Genomic DNA, 5,854 nt, shown 5'->3' with positions numbered 1-5,854 from the left:
CAACGACAAATCAGAAAACACAACGACAAATCAGAAAACACAACACAAAAAGAGAAAACACATCACAAAAAAAGAAAACACAGCGACATTAACCAAAACGGAAATGCTAGGTACCCTCGGGCGACAGGAATCATCGCTGATTGGACAAAAGAACTGGTCCGTCCTTTGAACCGGAAAGACATCACCGCCAGACTTACGCGCGGAGAATTCTGTTGTGCTCCAGACAAGTGGAAGCACAGAGCCCGCTATCATGTATTGCAAACATTGTGGGAAAGAGTTCAAAGAGAAGCCTAACTTCTGCAGTGAATGTGGGAAAAGGCTGCAGGAAGACGGTAGCGACGCTCACGCGGGACCTTCAAGTAAGTAAACGGATATAACGTTAATGTAACGTTAGGCTACTTTTGCATGGGGTACCGTTAGCCTACCAGAGCTAGTTGGCCAACTGTCAGTTTCCAGACCTTACTCGATAATTTCTTTGCAGGTGTTTCATGAATCTTGCCGTTTGGAGTGAAAGATGTATTTATGCAGGTTATAACTTGCAGTAGGCAGTGAAACTGAAGACAAATGCAGCATCTTCAGGGTTTAGTTTATTTGCAGGCCATAAAGAAAAGATTGTGTGTGTTTTTAGACTTTTTCACTTTCTAGCTTCATTTTTTATGTGTCACCAAAACTGCACCCCTATTTTACAAAAGATAATGTGTTGTCAAAATGTGTTTCTTGTATACTGTAAAACATTAGACTACTGCTGTATGTATAATGTAACATATTTTTCCTTTGCTACCATGTAGAATCACAGACTATTCAAACCCCTACTCTAGGGACCTTTCTAGAGTACCGAAAGAGAAAAGCGGAAGAGAGGCAAAACTTTTCATGTGGGAAAATGAAATCAAAGAAAATATGTAAAGTCCAGGTAAGTTGGTTACATAGTGAGAATGAACAACTGGTTAACTAGCTGTTGACATTCTTCCATCATCACAGTTCTCTAAAAGTAAGCCTGATGATAGCGTCATCTTTATGGTGACCAGTATATTTTTGCATAAAACTAATGTGCTTCTGTGCCACGACCATATTACTCAGACAATGACACTGTCCTGTTTTCACTTTTGTACATATTTGCTGGTTTCTTATTATGATGAATATGTAACCGTGACATGCAAATCATTGTATTACCAATTACCTGTATTGAAAAGTAATCTGCTGTTTACTGGGTTTTTGATGGGCACTTAAAATTATGTTTGCCCGCAGCGGCTCAGGACTAACCCTCCATTCTAACCTCATAATTCAGTTGTACAGTTCATTGTATAATGACAATAAAGGCCACTTCACCATAAACAGTGGGTTACTCTGTTTTCAGTGGTATTTTGATAATAATTTTAATAATTGCCCATTTTGTATCCAAGTGTGACATGTAACATAGCGTTACTGATCATTTTAAGTAAACATTGATCTTTAAAAATTACCCACTTACAATTTTATTTATTTATTTTGCAGATAAATATTGGTTTGATGACCATTGGGAAGGGTGGTGTCCTCAAGCCAAAGCGTGGGAAAACTATTTCCCTTTCTACACATCCTGACATCACTGCCCTAGATCTGCTTAATGAGGCAGTAAGGAAAATGAGGGACTTCAACAAAGACCTGGATGAAGGACCTTTCCTCCTTCTTTATCCAGATGGCTCTGAAGTTATTAATATCCCTGGGACACAAAGACCATTTACTCTAAAAGCATAAAAGGAAGAAATTGGCAAGACATATCAGCGGGTCATCATTTTTATCTGCCAGAAAAAAGACTTTGAGAAAGGTAAACTGTGTTGTTATGACCTAGTTGTGTCCAGTGCAGAGATGGCTGGACTTGCTATAATGCTATATGTTGGTCATTCATCACTTAAAGAATTATACTACACATTTTTTGCTTTACAGTTTTAACAAAACACTACACCTAGTGTTATGAAAAAAGCAAACCAATCCTCTAGATTAGACTTAAAGCCTGTGTTGTTTGACTTGCTTCACAAGGACACTGAAATGCCACTGAATTCATAAATGACAAATGTCTGAAGTATGTATCGGTAATGTGTCTCTTTTGAGAACGTTGGGAAAGCTTCATTGAGGGGAGCCTATTTGAATGTTTTTCAGTTGGAGAATTGCCAGACACATCTGACTCCGACCCTGAGATTGTGATAAAAACAACATCAAGAGAATTTGATCTAGCTGATACACTGGTGAGTGTAATTTAAAACATATTTGAGTGATTTTTGTGATTAACCTGCCTTCAACCTGTGTAGGTTTTTGACATTGGCCTACCAGTACTAAACAAATACTTGTATTTGAATTAAATTATGTCTTTACTACAGCCATTTGAACCTCACCACAAAAGCAGTCCTGTACACAAAGAGCCTGACAAGGTGTAAGTAGTTGGTGTGTGTGTGTGTGTGTGTGTGTGTGTGTGTGTGTGTGTACCAAAGAAATTTAGATTTTACTGCATTTGCATACATATTTATTTGCTATTGACATAGCTTTGTAATTTGTTGTTCTTGTTACGTGTGCTATACGCTAATGCCTTGTTACTTCAATAAATCAATGTTTGTTTGGTTTTGCAATGTCACCAATATATTTTGGAGTATACTATGATTTATGCTTTTTTGCCCTCAGGAATGGTGATGGGGGGTTGTCACTCTCTACTGAAGTACATCAGGTAATGGAGTATTATTTACATACAGTCTCTATCTTCCTCACTGGTCCATGACTTTAGGTATGAAACAAAACAATAGCTAAATGTTTACATAGGCGCCATCAATGTAACTATTATATGGTCTAATATAACAACAATAACTTAATTGATCCTCATAGGGAAATTCACTTCTGGCAGCTCATCTACCATTCAGTAAAGAATTAGAAAGTCTGATGCCTGTGGGTACAAAATATCCTCTATATCTTTCCATCCTGCAGTAAATAGAGAGGAGCCATCGTCCATCATCTGTTTTTGATGTTATGATTACATTTATACCTTTAGACCAAAGTCCATTGAAGTAAACTCATAATCATAGTATTATGTTTATTGCAGTTGTGTGCTTTTAAGCTTTGCTTTTCATTTAGGGGGAATATAAAGCCATTTCAGATGGACTGTTAACTACAAGCCTTTTGTGAATGTGCCTGACTTAAGAAATTGAAAGCGTATATGGAGAGTTAGATGAACGTGGATGCATCAAAGATCACTTAAGATGTCCTATTCAAGCACAGAAGCACATATAAGAAAAGTTAACTCAATACTTTATCATGCCATATATTTGCATAATGCAGTTTTTTGAATTGGCAATTGTACCACATTTCACTTAAATTTGCAAGAATAAAAGTAAACAGGGAAATGTCTCCACTGAATGTCATCTTCTGTTCTCTATCTCACCTCCTTAAAGGCATAGTTGAATATTTTGTCAATTTTCCTTATTGCATTAATCATCATTAGTCATATAAGCAGGTACATTCCTGTCCATAAGAGCATTTTGGAACTATAGGATTGTGTATTTGATAAGTTTAACCCTGACCCCTAGTGGACTGAAGGGATCGTTACACAACCTATACTGTCCAACTCCATTGTATTCACTGAGCAGCTCGCATTTGTGCTTCAGGACTCTCAAAACGGGCATTGGTAATATACCTTCTCATTATTATTGCAATAGACAGGCTTCCCAAAATGTTGAACTATCCTGTTTAAGTAATCCATAGAGTTTGTTACATAATTATGTTGTCATTTTATTGAATGTCCTGTTTTTCCATTTCTTAACTTTCAGACTATACACTTGGATGAGGAGCATAATTATGCTAGTACCTCCACATGTCTTGATGTCGAGAGCTCCTGTTACAGGTGTGTTTTGTGTAATTGTATATAGATTGGTAGACAAAATATCAGAAACATTATTGAGGGGTAAACACATTTCTCTCCTGACAAAGGTTAGATATTGAGTTTAAGCTGGTAGAGCTCGTCAACAATTTGATTGGTTTGATTTTTATTGGATATGCATTTATGTGTGTCTATAATTACGTTGTGTGCACGTCTTTGTTTTGCAGGATGTACACCAACCTCTTTGCACCTATCGTCATTGACGATGATGAAGATGAAGTTCTCGTTCTTGAGGAAAAAAAGGACATGCCCTCAGAAAAATCTGAGTGAGTCATATAGACACAAGTAGAAAATAAACAAGCTCTCTACTTCGTCTAAAATAGAATTATACAAATGTGAAGACTCACTAAAATGAAAACCAATATGACATTCTCTGTCTGTAACTACTTGAATCAGGTCCAGTTGTTGAGATGTGTGTTTAAAGAGAGTCCATTGGAATTAAGTTAATAAGAATAAAAAACTTGCTCATTCTTTTATAGATTGACTTATCAGTGTCTCTCGTGTCAATTTAATGTCAGGATATAGTCTATGAATATGGAATGAAAGATTTGTGTAAAGTAAGTAAAGTAGCTACTGTGCTTTGAATCTATTTTTTAATGTCTAAAATTTTTTTTTTGCTTTTTTCTAGACCCACAACTGTGCAGGCCTCTGAAATAATTGCAAATTTGGCACTTGCAATTGACCACAACAAAGTCAGCAGGTTCAATATATCCAGATCTGATGTATGGGATGGAGCTGTAAGAGGCTTTCGACGCAGCTCATACTCCGAAAAAAGTGAGATCTTTGTGAAGTTCACAGATGATGCAGGGTCTTTAGAAGAAGGGTTGGACACAGGTGGGCCGAGGCGAGAATTCCTCACACTTCTAATGGATCACCTGAGAAATTGTCCCATCTTCGATGGACCTCAAGAAAGACGCTATCTTGTGTACAATCCCACAGGTGTGTTTTTTGACGATATATTAAAATGAGAAGTTGTAGATAATTTTCTTTTTCTTTTTTTTTCTTCCAGTGATATAGATGGTAATTATGTATGATAATTCTGTACTCTTTAACAGCTGTCAGGGAAGATGAGTATTATCTTGCAGGCAAAATGATTGCTGTGTCCGTCATACACGGGGGACCAGCACCACATTTCCTTTTCAAAGGACCTTGTCAACCACATAATAGGGAAGCCAAGTTTCAGCGCCACTGTGGAAGATGTAAAAGATGAGAATATAGGGAGAGCTCTACATCAGGTAGAAAATAAGATAAGAGATGATAAGTTGTACTTAATTAAAGGGACAGATTTCCACTTATTTTAACCAAATGTAAAAGTAATTTCATCTTTTTTTTTTTTAATGCAAGATTTCTATTCATCAAGGACAAGAGTAAACAAGCGTGTATGTTTTAGGGTTGGCCTAATAATACCTTTTGTTTTAAATAGGTCCAGGAAGCCGATTCGCAGGAGTCTTTGCAAAATCTAATTTTGCAAAACAGCACAATGTTCCAAACAGCTGGATGCTTCCGACCTGTCAAAGCTTGTGAGAAGCATACACTTGTGGAGGAGTACCTCAAATGGTACATTATAGACCGCAACCACATTGCCATTCAATGGTAATATTTAAAACCCTTTTTTTCTTTGCCAACAATCATCCAAAAATGTAATAGTTTAGTTTTTAACTTATCCAACATTCAGTCAGTATTACAAATTGCCTGTCACTGCAGCCACTGACACATTGTGAAACAGTGTAACCAGGTGTTTCTTAAATAGCATGATTGAGGAGCATTCTTACTGGGTTAGATTGTTCTAACTTCAGTTGCTATGTCCTCTTATTGTCCTATTCAGGGAAATGCTGAACAAAACATTTTAATGTCTTGAACGATACTAGCTAATATTAGGTTCCATCACTTTTATGATCCACAAATTGGATCATGTAAGTGTGTAAATCATGAAATACAGTCTGACACTGAGTAAACTTT

At 36.8% G+C, this 5,854-nt stretch overlaps 1 pseudogene; it reads left to right on the top strand.

Moving 5' to 3' along the window:
• The first annotated feature begins 191 nt into the window (after window positions 1-191).
• On the top strand, window positions 192-5,494 carry LOC107104234 (annotated as a pseudogene).
• The last annotated feature ends 360 nt before the right edge of the window (window positions 5,495-5,854 follow it).

The sequence above is a fragment of the Cyprinodon variegatus genome, unplaced genomic scaffold (assembly GCF_000732505.1).
Source record: "Cyprinodon variegatus isolate N-32 unplaced genomic scaffold, C_variegatus-1.0 Scaffold1661, whole genome shotgun sequence".
NCBI lineage: Eukaryota > Metazoa > Chordata > Actinopteri > Cyprinodontiformes > Cyprinodontidae > Cyprinodon > Cyprinodon variegatus.
Note: the sequence above shows the minus strand (reverse complement) of the source record. Positions and strands in the feature narration are given on the sequence as shown.